Source organism: Staurois parvus, unplaced genomic scaffold (genome assembly GCF_062004578.1).
Source record: "Staurois parvus isolate SC_StPar_1 unplaced genomic scaffold, SC_StPar_1.0 ptg000102l, whole genome shotgun sequence".
In the NCBI taxonomy this organism is placed as follows: Eukaryota; Metazoa; Chordata; class Amphibia; order Anura; family Ranidae; genus Staurois; species Staurois parvus.
In genome coordinates, this window is record NW_028317898.1 from 6,143,883 (window position 1) to 6,159,252 (window position 15,370).

Here is a 15,370-nt window from a genome sequence, read left to right on the forward strand (position 1 = left end):
AGCGCTGAGAGCTGGAAATTGGCCTGGGCAGGAAGAGGGTATAAGTGCCCTGTAGGCAAGCGGTTAAAGTGGACCTCCGGTTAAATATTTCATCCTGATGCTATCCATTCATCCCGGGCTGATTCCATCCTGAAAGGGACCCATTGGCAGACCTCCATTTATTTATAGACTGAGCAATACCTTTGTGCATCCGGTGAGTGAGCATTTTATCCATACTCTGCCTCTCACCGATCTTTGAGGAAGTGATGAATTGGGGATATTGAAGTCACTCTGAGCTCTTTATATATACAGTGGGGCAAAAAAGTATTTAGTCAGCCACCAATTGTGAAAGTTTTCCCACTTAAAAAGATGAGAGAGGCCTGTAATTGGCATCATAGGTAGACCTCAACTATGAGAGACAAAATGAGAAAACAAATCCAGACAATCACATTGGCTGATTTGGAAAGATTTTATGTGCAAATTATGGTGGAAAATAAGTATTTGGTCACCTACAAACAACCAAGATTTCTGGCTCTCACAGACCTGTACCTTCTTTAAGAGGCTCTTCTGTCCTGCACTCATTACCTGTATCAATGGTACCTGTTTGAACTTATCAGTATAAAAGACATCTGTCCACAACCTAAAACAGTCACACTCCAAACTCCACTATGGTGAAGACCAAAGAGCTGTCAAAGGACACCAGAAACAAAATTGTAGACCTGCACCAGGCTGGGAAGACTGAATCTGCAATAGGCAAGCAGCTTGGTGTGAACAAATCAATAATCAATTATTAGAAAATGGAAGACATACAAGACCACTAATAATCTCCCTCGATCTGGAACTCCACGCAAGATCTCACCCCGTGGGGTCAAAATGATCTCAAGAACAGTGAGCAAAAATCCCAGGACCACACGGGGGGACCTAATGAATGACCTGCAGAGAGCTGGGACCAACGTAACAAAGGCTACCATCAGTAACACACTACGCCGCCAGGGACTCAGATCCTGCAGTGCCAGACGTGTCCCCCTGCTTAAGCCAGTACATGTCCGGGCCCGTCTGAAGTTTGCTAGAGAGCATTTGGATGATCCAGAAGAGGATTGGCAGAATGTCATATGGTCAGATGAAACCAAAATAGAACTGTTTGGTAGAAACACAACTCGTTGTGTTTGAAGGAGAGAGAATGCTGAGTTGCATCCAAAGAACACCATACCTACTGTGAAGCATGGGGGTGGCAACATCATGCTTTGGGGCTGTTTCTCCGCAAAGGGACCAGGACGACTGATCCATGTACAGGACAGAATGAATAGGGCCATGTATCGTGAGATTTTGAGTGCAAACCTCCTTCCATCAGCAAGGGCATTTATGATGAAACGTGGCTGGGTCTTCCAACATGACAATGATCCCAAACATACCGCCCGGGCAACGAAGGAGTGGCTTCGTAAGAAGCATTTCAAGGTCCTTGAGTGGCCCAGCCAGTCTCCAGATCTCAACCCCATAGAAAACCTTTGGAGGGAGTTGAAAGTCTGTGTTGCCCAGCGACAGCCCCAAAACATCACTTCTCTAGAGGAGATCTGCATGGAGGAATGGGCCAACATACCAGCAACAGTGTGTGGCAACCTTGTGAAGACTTACAGGAAACATTTGACCTCTGTCATTGCCAACAAAGGATATATAACAAAGTATTGAGATGAACTTTTGATATTGACCAAATACTTATTTTCCACCATAATTTGCAAATGAATTCTTTCCAAATCAGCCAATGTGATTGGATTTTTTTTTCTCATTTTGTCTCTCATAGTTGAGGTCTACCTATGATGCCAATTACAGGCCTCTCTCATCTTTTTAAGTGGGAGAACTTGCACAATTGGTGGCTGACTAAATACTTTTTTGCCCCACTGTACTTTCGACTGTGTAACTACTGCGTGGTAACCTTGATCAATTGTTTTTGTTTCTATCCTTAAAGCTAAAGTTTAATCTGCCTATATTTTGGCTTCCCTGGTCCCCCATCTCCATGAATATGCTAATTACATTTTTAAATAGAACCTGTTTGTTTTAATTACATACTTTCTTTTAGACCCATTGGTATTTATACTAGGTCTCTGTGCTTCTCTATGCAATGCAGGCAGATATTGGCTTGTGTGAGGGGCCAGCAGGGTCCTGTACATCGCTTCCTCAAAACCATCCTGGCACAATTACTTATTTCTAGCCCCTAGTCCTGATGTAAGCAGTGTGCAGGCTCCTGAGAGCAGTTATATCATGCCCTGATAGGCAGATGTCAGTGTGGAGGAGTGGGCTTGCTTGGCACACTGTATTTGCATGCTGACTTCTTTAGATAACACTCACATGTATTGCTGAGTCTCCTTGACTAAAAAATGAATGACTCTGAGGAAGAGGCTGAGTCCTCGAAACGCGTTAGTCTGTTGGAAGTCCAGGGTTCCATTTATGGACTTATATGCCGTGTGGATTGGACACCGCTGTTTAGTGTGATGTGCCTTTGACCTGTATATCAATTGTGAGTACGTTACTTACTTTTTATCCTTCTAATAAATATTTTTTTACGATAATGCACTAGGCCAGTGCGCCCTCTATCCGTTGAGAGGAAATGACTAGGTGATGCTGGATACCATGCTGCAGCTTCCATCGCACACTGTCAGAAACACACAGTGTACAGTGAGATTATATTAAAGTGGAACTGCCCTGCATCTGAGCACCACAAATCAAAAATGCTATTTAATTCATTTTTAATAATCAAAGCAAACTCACCAATCCATCCATGTCTCCATGCTTTATTTTGCAGAGAAATCACTTTGAAAAACACCCCCTGGCATTTCTGGCCATGGCCATCTTGAGTAGAGGATTCATGTATCATTTACTTTCTGGAATCCATCTACCCTCAGCTCAGGCATATACTGAGCTGAGAACTCTCCTGAAGACTCCTGGGATGTATGAGATCATTTCTCTAGGCACAAAAGCCAAGAAATAATTTAAGAAATGTAAAAAAAAGTTTTAAACAAGTAAATATAATACACTTTCCTATCTATTTACTAATGCTAGCAGCATAAAGATTACAAATAGCTCATGTTGATTGAGAGAGTGAAGTTCCACTTTAAGCAATTTCAGTACAGGAGAGGAGTCTGTACAACCATACAAAGCTGAAGGTATGGCTGGAGTTTGGCTTTAATTGGCCCTTTAAAATTACAAATGAACAAACTTAGCTCTTTGAGAAGCCATGGGTGTAGGTCCTCAGGTTCATGTATCTCGGACACATTTGTTTTGTAAAATATTCCACTGTGGTGCATTTACAATGGTGTCACTGCTATCATAATACTGTTCAACAATATTGTCCTTTTTATTGAATGCATTTGACCTACAATATTGAAGCAATTCTAAAGGTTAATTTTTTTGTTGTAAAATAACAAACCTGTCTATATTTACCTACTGTGTGCAATGGATCCTCCTCTTCTCTGGTCCCCTACAGCCTCTACTGGCTCCTCTTGTCTGTTTGGTGCCCCCACAACGAGCAGCTTGCTATGGGGGCACCCACTGCTCCATGTGTCCATTCACACACAAAGTCATGGCTTGCCCCCCCCTTCTCCTCATTGGCTTATTGGCTGTGATTGATAGCAGTGGGAGCCAATGACTCCCACTTTCTGTCTCAGCCAATGAGGAAGCAGAGACCCGGGACAGCCGAGGCTGTTATTCACACCGCAGGATCACGATGAGGTTCAGGTAAGTATTGAGGCACTGCTGCGCACAGAAGGTTTTTTACCTTCACATATGGAATGCATGAAGATAAAAAACCTTCAGCCTTCGCAAGCACTTTTACTTTTATTATTGAACCCATGGCAGCTACAAAGACTCTCACATTCCCTTTTTCTTGCAAGTGCCTTTGATTTTTCTTTCCTGTGCTTTTACATCCTTTGCTTACATAATGGAAAATGTGCCTCCTCCTTGCCAACTATCACCTGTTCAGTTGTGCAATTTGTTGTGTGGGACTTACACTCTCAAGTCTTTGTGTTTGTCATTCATATAATGAACATTTTCCAGGACTTCTTGTGCTTTCTTTAGAATCCTGGCTTTCATTTTGAATTTTTGCCAATCCATTTTCTTTTTCTCATTGTATCATAACACTTGAATGACGGTGTTCCTTCAGATTTATACTTCTAATTGTCTTTTATTTTCTTCTCATCATTCATTACTTTTAGGACACTAAAGGAAAGCATTTTTATGATCATTGTCCATTATAATGAATTGTGTTTCTTTACAAAGTGAATTTTCACCTACCGGTTACTTAATCCCATTCATTAAGCTAAGCGAAAATTCACTGTGCAAGGTGAAAATTTACTTTAAACAATGAACATACTTCTTTTGAAAATCAAACCCACAGTGTCTATGTGATCCTGTATTACTACCACTGGTCCCCAGTCTCTTCCATAAATATAGTGTTGAAATAGAGCAGTTTTACTGTGTATAGCAGAGTGATTTCAAACTCGGTTGTTTCCAATTCTCTGCTGTATCCTCTTGGTGCCACTGCTCTGTTGATCTTTACACCCATGCTTTTTTCTTTCCTCTGGTTTTCTGTGGCCCGTTCTCTTCCCGTACTTTGTCATCTGATCCACAGCTACCTCTTTTGTAGCCATCAATGTTTCCTTTGCTTAAGCACAATGCCTGCGAGGAAAACAAGAATATGAAAGTCCATTTATGCAAGTTTTTATCTAACGTGTAACTTTTTTTTTTTTATAACTATTGTTTTTTTAATTGTTCATTTGATTGTTTACAACAATTAACAGTATTGTCACAATAATGTATTACAGATTTGTAAAGGATATAGATAACAGAGTATGAGCATATTCAACATCTTACAATATTCAGCTTATAAACAATGTGACTTTGTAGTCAATACTGTCAATACATTTCTTTTTTTTGATGAGTATGCATTGTTTGTTTGAAATATTCAGTAAGTCATTAGTTTAGAGAAGAAAGGAAGGATGTGAGAAGTGGAGATTAGAGATTAGAGAGAAGTAGAATAAAGAATGAAATTTGAAATTATTACATATTTTCTTTTTTTGGATAATAGGGTGATAATAATAGGGTGGAGTAGCTGTATCTCTAGTGGTGTTTGATTGGTACATCTTGTAGTTTCTTATGTAATGGTACATCGATGATCTTTGAGCCATAAGTCCCAGTGTTTCCGGAATTTAGCAGATGAGTTGTGTATTTGAGCAAAGGTTTTTTCGAAGGCTGTGTTTTTGTTCAGGATTTCAGTTACTGTGTGAATGCGGGGCGTTGTAGTTTGTTTCCAAAGCCTGGCAATACTCAATCGTGCCGCTATCAAACTATGCATTAGTACAGTTCTGGACTGTGGTGGCCAGGAGTCTATTCCTATTCCCAAAAGTGCCAGGGCTGGATCAGGAATTGGAGAGGAGTTTGTAATTGATGTTATAAACGTGAAGATATCTGACCAGAATGGAGTAATTTGTGGACATTCCCACCATATATGGTACAAGAATCCTTGTTGGTTACAGTTCCTCCAGCATAATGAGGAATAGCGGTTGGATGAACGTGCTGCCAAATGTTGTGGAGTTATGTACCATCTGTGTAATATCTTTTGGGCTGATTCCCAATGGTTAATGCATTTGGTAGTTTTCCTAGTCCAGTTTCCTGCTGTTTGCCATTGTTGAATCTGGAATTGTTTCGTTCCCATTTATGCATCGTTGGTAATTTTCCTTGGTGACGATGTTGAAGAAGGATATTATATATGAATGAGATACCTCGTTTGTGAGAATCTATTCTTTCATAAAAGTTGGTCAAAGATCTGAGGAGAGAATCTTCTTGGTATTCCAGGTTGCGTAATGCATGACGAATTCTTAGATATTTGAAAAAGTCCTTATGCGTAATTTTGTATGTTTCAGAAAGTTGTTGAAATGTTTGTAGGGTACCATTGGCATATAGTTGGGCAAGATTTTGAAGGCCTGCTTTTGACAAGGATTTAAGTTCTAGATCAGGTGTTATCGATGATATGGAGAGTAGAGGAATGAAGCCATTTGTCAGGGACTGCGGGTCTCGCCGCGGCGCACCGGTCTGCACATGCGCAGATTGCCTAGGCGCACTAATGTGCAGGCACTGGGACCTGGGCGTCCGTGGCGGCAATTGCGGTCGCACATGCGCAAGCGGGCATGCGCCTGGCACCAATGACGGTGCAGGGCGCACTATTTAAACTGGCCAGGCGGTGATCAGGTTGCCGCAAGGTCTAATTCCTGTTCCTGTGTTTCTGAAGTACGTTCCTGTTGCCGATCCTGCATGTCCTGAATTGTGTTGACCTTCTCCTGCTCTGACCCCCGGCTCGTCCCTGACTACTCTTCTGCCTGTTGTTATATTATTACTGGACCTTCCGTTGCTGATCCTTGGCTCGTGACCCGGCTACTCTCTGTCTTCTGCTTGGTACCTACCTGCCTCCACTGTTACCGACCCAGCTAGTCTGACTACGCTCACTCCTGACTGTCATCCATCCATCCCGCTCGGGACCTGGACTTGTCAGTCTCTTCACTTTAGGCTCACCCCTGGCACATACCCTCAGCAGGGACCCCTCTACCACAGTTGGGTGCACTGAGGGGTCGCGACCTGGTTTCAGTCTTGCACCAAGTCCATCCGCACCATCAGGGGCTCTGGTGAAAAGGCAGACTGGGACTTAGACTCCGCGTCCTGGGGAATCCTGTTCTGTGGATCACTAGAGATCCCGTTGGGCAGTGTCTGACAGTACCTTGCGGCCATGACTGAGCCTGGAAAGGGAACTTCCCCACTGGATGACATATGTCGACATTTGGTGATCCTCACAGAGGGGGTTAGGGTCCTCCAGGAGGGTTATACAGAATTGGGTGACCGCATACAGACCTTAGCCACACCTACCAGGCAGTCTGGAGAAACACCTGGGGAAACACTAGTTTACATACCTGCACCGGAACCCACATCAGAACACTTTAATGGGGATCGAGGTAGATTCAGGAGTTTCCGTAATTCCTGCCAGTTATACTTCGACCTCCAGCCTCGAACGTTTTCATCAGAAACCGTGAGGGTCGGGTTCATTATTTCCTTACTACAGGATGAACCCCAAACCTGGGCCCACCGACTACTAGAGAACCGTGACCCACAGTTAGGAACAGTAACGTCGTTTTTTAAAGCAATTGCGCTTTTGTATGACGACCCGCAGCAGGCCGCGACAGCCGAGATGTCCCTACATACACTGAGGCAAGGTCACCGAGCAGTGGAGGACTACGCAGCTGAATTCAGGCGTTGGGGTAGTGACACTCAATGGAATGAGGCGGCCTTGCATCACCAGTTTCTCATGGGTTTAGCTGAACCATTGAAGGACGAGCTGGCCCGAGTAGACATGCCCGATACTCTTGAGGGCCTAATAACCTTATCTATTCAGATTGACCGCCGGTTGCGGGAACGCAGGCGGGAGAGGTCCAACCAAGATCAGAGACGAACCGGGCGACCATCTCATGTTACAGCCCAGCCTAAGTCCCTATGGGTCAACCGTAATCAGGAGTTCACGGATAGCCTCCAGGGTGAGGGGCGGGGCCTGAACATGGCGGCAGGGGAGAGCTCAATGTAGGAGCTCGTGGACGGAGCTCCGCTATCTGACCTCCCCAAGCCTCCAAGCCTAGCCCCTGAGACATGTTAGAGCCCAGCGGTGTGGGACTTACCCGGCCTGACGGCTCCCGGTGGAGGAGAGTTTGATGCAGGCGAGGGGAGAGAGAGGAGCGGCTGGAGACTGGCAGAGAGAGAGTCCCTGGACGCTGGGAGACGAAGGGGGCCGGTGCGATCACGTGACCGGCCGCAAAGCATCACTGGGAGATCGGGAAGCCGGCCGGACAGCGTTTTGCAGTGAGAGAGCAACGCTGACCTGTTTGCCGGTGGCCGACACATTCTCCCCCTATCCCCCTAGTACCCCTTGAGCCTAAAAGAAATTGCAAGGAGAACTACTGAGACCTGGACAAGCAGTCTGAAGAGACCCTGGGGAGTTCCCCCCCATGAATGGACCCTCAGAGGAACTGAGAAAGAAGGCACTCACTGGAAGAGGACATAGGAGGAGGGTGAGTGATTATGAATGAACTGTGACTTGCTTTTGAGGAACTATTGTGCTGACCTCCAAGAAATAGAGTGTAAGTGAAAGGGGGGACCCCTGGAGAATGTTCAAAAGGTGGAAGAGGCTCCCAGAGAGAAGATGAGAGGCTTAAGGGGAAGGAGGGGGAGAGGAGGGAAGGAAGAAGAGGAAAAAAGGAGAAAAAGGAAAACCAGCAGGGGGACAGGGCAGAGACTTGAAAGTTTTAAAGAACTATTTCCCCTCCCTACCCACGAATTTATAAAGGACTATAAGAAGGATAAGTGCCATAGAGAAAAATGAAAAATAAAAATGTAAAAGGAAGTGGGATTAAAGGGTCCCAGACTGGTACAATTAAAAAATATACATCCCAAGGAAACGTAACCCCAGAAAGACCCCAGAGCAGGACTGAAAAAGGAGAAGCAGATCTTAGTATGGAAAGAAGTCCTAGAGTATCATTAGGCCTTGATACTAGTAATCAGCAAATACCAGGCAATATAGAGATGGAAAAAGATCTACAAATACCTAATAAAAAAGAAATGGCAGAAATGTTTAAAGAACTGGAGAAAACAATTAAACAAGAAATGGTAAATATTCGCAGTGATCTGGGACACCTGTTGGAGAGAGTTGAAGAAACGGAGGAAAAAGTTAAAGGTCAGACCCAGGCTATCTCTGAACTTGAAAAAGAACTAACCAATATAGGGAAAGCCCAAGAAAAACTGCTATATAAGGTTGAGATACAAGAAAATAAAGACAGGAAGAGGAACATCTTGATACGTGGGGTCCCAGAAAACTCAAAGGGAGAAAATCTGCAAGAGGTGGTTTGTAAAATATTTAACACTATAACAGACAGCCCTGAAATGGAAGGGTCTAAAATAGAAGGAACCTTTAGAAAAGGAAAATCTCTGAGAAATCTGGGGAAAGAAAGGCCGAGAGATATAATAGCTAAATTCTATGAACTTCGGGATAAAGAAAAAATCTGGAAGAAGTCCAAGGGAAAATCAGTAATTAAGTATGAAGGAGGAGATATACAGATATATGCGGATCTGGCTCCAGAGACTTTGTGGAGAAGGAGAATTTTGAGACCCCTATTGGAAAGGTTGAAAGAACAAAATGTGCAATATAGATGGGGGACTCCCGAATGCCTAATAGGATGGAAAAATGGGACTACAGCATACCTCAGGTTTCCAGAAGATTTGAAAAATTTCTGTGACAGTTTAAAAATCCAAAGAATGGAAATTCCTGGCTGGGAAGAAGAACAATGGGAAAATAGAATGAAGAGGACTGGCAATATGTGGGGGGGGGGAGATGGAGGGGAGGAGAGAGGGGGAGAGGGATGGAGGAAGAGAAATAGGTCTCCTTTATCTTTATCTTTTTCTATCCCCACCCTATCGCCCTCGTTTTTTCTTTTCTGTGTCTATGATAAATCTGGGAGGGGCTTGGGGGATAATGGGGAGGTTAGACAAGGGGAAAGTCGTCCATGGTCGGAGTCTTAGCCCAAGGATCAAATCAAAAGTGGACTTTATAATCCATAAATGATTAGTAGGCAAATGTTAGGCCTAAAAAGAGGGGGGAGGGGAGGGGGGAGGGAGGGGGTTGGAGGGGGGGGGAGGGAGGGGGGTGGGTTGGGAGAATGGGAGGGAGGAGGGGACGGGAGTTGGGTGGGAGGGAGGGAGGGAGGGGAGGAGGTATTGGGTTAACACTCTGCATGACAGAAGGGATAAAGAGGAAGAGGCAATTTGGAAGAGAGATGGAGTTAATTGGGAAAGATGGAAGAAATACAGTTTATAACCTATAATGTGAACGGGCTGAGTTGTCCAGGGAAGAGATTTAGGTTGTTTAATGAGTTACATCATAGGGCTGCGTCAGTGGTGTTTTTGCAGGAGACGCATTTTGAGATAGAGGCAAACGTGAAATTGAAATCCAAATACTACCCAACATGGTATTATGCAGATTCTCCAATTAAAAGAGCAAAAGGGGTTGCAATAGGCTTGGCAAAGAATATGAGATTTGAGCTGGAGGATAGAAGAACCGACCCGGAGGGGAGGTTTTTATTCTTAAAAGGTAGACTTCAGGGGATTGAGTGTACTTTTGTCAATATATACTGCCCTAATAAAAACCCGGAGATGTATATGAAGGGGTCTGTTGAAAAAATTAATGGAATTCAAAAAAGGGCGCTTGATAGTAGCAGGAGACCTAAATTTCTGTATGGACCCACAAAAGGATAATACCTCTTCCGTGCAAAGAGAGGGGAGTAGGTCTCTGAGAGCTTTGAAAAAAGTGATGCATGAATATCAACTAGTGGACATCTGGAGAATAATGCATATGAAAGACAGAGACTATACCTTCTTCTCTAATGCACATGAGATATACTCGAGATTAGATTACATCTTAATAGACCATCAACTTATAGATCATCTGGTTAAAATTGACATAGAGATAAGGACGTTCTCGGATCACGCCCGGTCGTAATGAAAATGGGATGGGGATGAAGGTGGACTGGAGGATTAGGATGGAGGTTAAATGAGGCTCTTCTTCTGGATGAGGATTTAGCTCAGAAAATCGTGAAAGAGAATAAGGTATACTTTAAGGAGAACGAAACAGAGGAAGTATCGATAGCTACAGTCTGGGAAAGCCACAAGGTATTCATAAGAGGAATCTTGATTGCGGCAGGAGCAAGGAAGAAAAAGGAAAGAAGAGAGAGGGTCAGTGGGCTTTTAAAAGAAATATTGGACTTGGAGCAGGTCCATAAGAAGAAAATAACAAAAGACACGAGACAGAAGTTATTGGACAAAAAAGATGAGCTAGAGAGGTTGATGGATGAGGAGAAGAGAAGAGTATACAACAGGGTTTTGAACGAGAGATATAGATGGGGAGACAGACCAGGAAGATATCTAATGAGAGCTTTGAATAAAAAGAAAAATAGGAACTATATAGAAAAGATAAAAAGTTCAAAGGGGGAGTTGGTCCACTCAACTAAAGAGATTATTAAAGTGTTTACGGAGTATTACAAAAAGTTATATAATATTAGGAGTTCACGGATACATCGGGACTCGGGCCATCAGGAAGGATTCAGCCTCCACTTACGTCTGAGGAGTGCCAGAGGCGTCAAATAAACCATCTTTGCCTCTACTGTGGGGAAGCAGGCCATGTAGTACGTACATATCCAGCCAAGATGAGTAAGTGTTCTGCTGTGTTTTCTACAGTTACTTCTAAGAATGGGAACAACATCAGTTATTTAGCAGTGCCTATTTCACTTCAGCTGCCGGGGAGAATTGTGGTAACCATGGCAATTGTAGACTCTGGAGCATGTAGCTGCTTTATAGATCTGGACTTCGCAGCTCAGCAGCAGATCCTCTTACAAACGAAAGAGGTGGTTTTAAATATATTTTTAGCTGACGGATCCCGTATTAGATCAGGGGTGGTGGACCGTGAAACCATGGATAATAAGCTAAATTGTGAGATAACCTTTTGCAATGCTATTATTGAGATGATGGGGTCGGTCATAGCAATGATGTCATCAGCGTATAGTCCTATTTTATGTGTTTCGTGACCTATTTTGATACCTCCAATGTCAGGTTGTATACATATCGCTTCTGCCAATGGTTCTATGCATAAAGCAAAGATTAAAGGTGATAAGGGACACCCTTGCCTTGTACCATTCGATATATGGAATGGGTCAGAGAGTATACCAGATGACCATACTCTAGCATTAGGGCATGTATATAAAGCCATAATTGCTTTCTTGAACGAACCTGTTATTCCAAATTTTTCTAGTACCAGTTGTAGGTATGGCCAGTAGATTCTGTCAAACGTCTTTTCTGCATCTAATGAGATGAGTAGAGATGGTGTTTGTGTGTAATTTGCCCATTGAGCTAAATTTATCAATCTACGTGTGCCGTCTGGTGCTTGACATCCGTTGATAAATCCAACCTGATCTGAATTAATTAGTTTTGGTAATAATGATTGAAGTCGGTTGGCTAGTAGTTTGGCATACATTTTTGTATCTGTATTTAAAAGTGATATAGGTCTAAAGTTGGCTGGTGATGTGGGAGGTTTGCCTGGTTTCGGCAGTGTGATAATAAGGGCTTCTAATGTTTCTTTTGGGATATTTTCAGATGTTGTGAATTCATTAACAAATTTATGTAGATATTGGATAAGGGTTGGAGCAAAGGATTTGTAATATTCATTGGTATAACCGTCAGGTCCTGGTGATTTGTGAAAAGGGAGATCATGAATTATTTTATTAATTTCAGAGGTGGTGAAGGGTTGTGATAAGGAGTCTAGTTGTTCTGTGGAGATCTTAGGAAGTTGGAGTGATTCCAGAAAGGTATTGATTTGGTTATCAGTAGGAAGTGTAAATTCTTAAGAGTTTTTTATGTTATATAGTGATGCATAGTATCTACTAAAAGCATTGGCTATATCTAGTGGATTTATAGGTTTTCCCTTAGATGGGTCTTTTAGATATGCAATTTTCGATTTGGATTGATATCGCTTAAATTGTTTTGCTAAATGTGGTCCTGCTTTATTTGCTTGCGTGTATGATATAAATTAAATTTTTTTTATCATAAAGTCATATTGCTCCATGAGTTGAAGCCTTAGTTTCTCTCATAGAGAGCGTAGCTGAGATAAAATCATTTGGTCTGGGTTTTGATTTGATGAGTATTCTTCTCATGTATGCCTTGTGTGCATTCCACAGAACAACTGTATTGTTATTGATATGGAAATAGGAGAGTAATTCCTTCTCTATTTGAGATTTATAATGTTGGTTTGTAATTAGGGCTGAGTTTAGTCTCCATACAGAGAGGTTGTTAGGGTATGGTGTTGTAAACATTTCTGATGGGAGCGGGGCATTGTCTGACCATGTGATGGAGCCAATTTCGGTTCTAGATATTTGCTGTAAAGATCTTTTATCTGTTAAAAATAAATCAATCCGTGAGTAGGAATTTTGGGAGTGATAAAAGTATGTATAGTCTTTTTTGTCACCATGGAGACATCTCCATGTATCATATAGATCTGCTAATTCTATAAATGATGTTAGAGTATGTGATTGTCTGCGTAGTTTGTTAGTGGAGTCTAGGTTTGTATCTATTACCTCATTAAAATCTCTGCAAATTATTAAAGCTCCTTGTCTTAGTAGTTTAATTTTGTTTGATAAGCTTTGGAAGAAGGTTTTATGTCCTTTTGTTTGGTGCATATACATTTACCAGTGTCATTAAGAAATTGTCGATATGTGCAACTAAGATAATATATCTACCTTGTGGGTCTGAGAATATTGATTGAATTTGTATAGCTATTGTGTCTTTTATTGCAATCATTACTCCTTTGTTTTTTTTATTAGCATTTGCAAAAAAGTATTGTGTGAATTTCCTATGTTTGCATGTAGGTGGGTTAATTTTTTTAAAATGTGTTTCTTGTACACACAGTATATCAGATCTGGTTTTTAAAGATTCTCTCCATAGAGATGTGTATTTGTAAGAGCTATTAAGTCCTTTAACATTAAAGGACGTTATGATGACCATTTTTGGGTTTTATATAATTGCTCTAAAGTAGCTAGTATTGTAGTTATAAGTTGTAGGTACCAAGCACAGCACTGATCATCCCTCCCCATGCTCTGAAGGGTATCTGGTTTTTGAGATGTATTCATCAATAGAAATGCTATCTGAATATGAAGATAAGGAGAATGTAATAAGCATAGTAAGAATATAAAAGAGTAAGAAGTATAAGAAAACATCAACAAAACAAAAACTTGTATAAGTGTGCATAACAGACTCATTATCTGGTGGAGTGTGTAGTATACCTGAGAAGTATAGGGGCTAACTCTTCCCTGCTAATGTGGAAGTAGGCACTGAGACATCCCAATAGGAAAAAGATAAAAGAGACCAAAAGTCCCAGTGTTCAGGTTGTCGGGATTATAACCCAGTCTGCGGATATTTTAGTGTGCGTTTCTTTATGCATATATTGCAGCTCTGCTGGTATAGCGATATTCCATGATGCCAGAATTTTTATCCCATCATCAGGAGTCAGAATTGGGATTAATTTCCCTTGAAAGTTGGCTAAGATTTTTGTGGGATATCCCCACTGATATCTTATTTTATGGGTTATTAGAGCTGATGTGATGCTTTTGAATTCTTTGCGTTTTTGTGCGGTATAAGCTTAACCGAAGCTGTCCGAAAATATAGCAAATTTTTCATATGGAGCTGGAAGTGTTTTAAGTTTTCTCATAGCTATCATGAGTGCTTCCTTAGCATGAAAAAAAATGTATTCTGGCAATAACGTCTCTAGGGACGGTATCTGGCAGATGTTTAGGTTTCATCAGTCTATGGGCTCTATCAATAATGAGCTCAGATTGTGACATGTTTGGTAGAAGTGTTTTCAGTAGTCTTCCCAGGTAGATGGATAACTCTGGCGGAGTGACTGATTCAGGGATCCCTCTGATTTTAACGTTATTCCTCCTTGTGCGGTCTTCCATGTCAGCCATTTTTTCTTTCATTTTTATGATTTCTTGTGATTGTGTCTCATAAGGATCTATTAAGGAATTGTGTGCTACAACACATTCCTGAATTTTCCTTTCTGCTGCATCTGTACGTTTTTCAATTTGGGTGACTTGTTTTTGAATAAAATGTACAGATTTTTGAAGATCAGATTGTATGTCTTTATGAAAGGACAATAGCATCTGTTTCAGTGTAATGGCTGTGACAGGGGAGTCTGAAGCTGGCAGCTCTGTCATTAAATGTATTGCTTCAGTCAGATCTGTTGTTTCAGCAGAAGTATGAATTGTTTTCTTTTTACTTACAGGAGCCTTTGTACACGGTGATAGGAGAGGAGATGAAGCTGGTCTCTTGCTCTTTTCTTTCACTGGTGACAGAGGATCAGCTATATCTGTATCAGAGGCTGATGAGGATAGTGATGTGTCTTCGTGTTGCAGCTCTGACAGTTCCTGTATGTTAGAGCCGGCGCCATCTTGCCTGTCTGCTGTGTGAGGCTGTGAGAAGAACTCTGTGAGTTTCTTTGGTCCTTTAGTGATTTTCTTCCCCTTTGTCATTGCAGGTGGTAAGCGTTACTGGTCTGAGGTCTGTTGCTGTTTATGTCACGGCTATCTCTGATGCCTGATGTCGTTTTGGGTTGCTATTACAGCAGGGTTTGTGAGGAGCTCCTGTCTCAGGCAGCCATCTTCCTGTGTGGCTCGGACACACCCTAACATGTAACGTTTTTATGTCCAACATAATCAGATTGCTCTTCTACCCATTTTTGTCTCCTTCATGTTTTATTGGGCTTATATTTTCC

General features: G+C 42.0%; 1 long non-coding RNA gene across 1 annotated transcript; it reads right to left on the minus strand.

Moving 5' to 3' along the window:
• Positions 1–2,745: 2,745 nt before the first annotated feature.
• LOC149467767 (uncharacterized) lies at positions 2,746–15,265 on the minus strand. The gene is made up of 2 exons (XR_016311862.1): positions 14,880–15,265; positions 2,746–4,647 (listed from the first exon to the last, which is right to left on the minus strand). It is a non-coding gene; the product is annotated as an uncharacterized LOC149467767 (long non-coding RNA).
• Between the last annotated feature and the right edge of the window lie 105 nt (positions 15,266–15,370).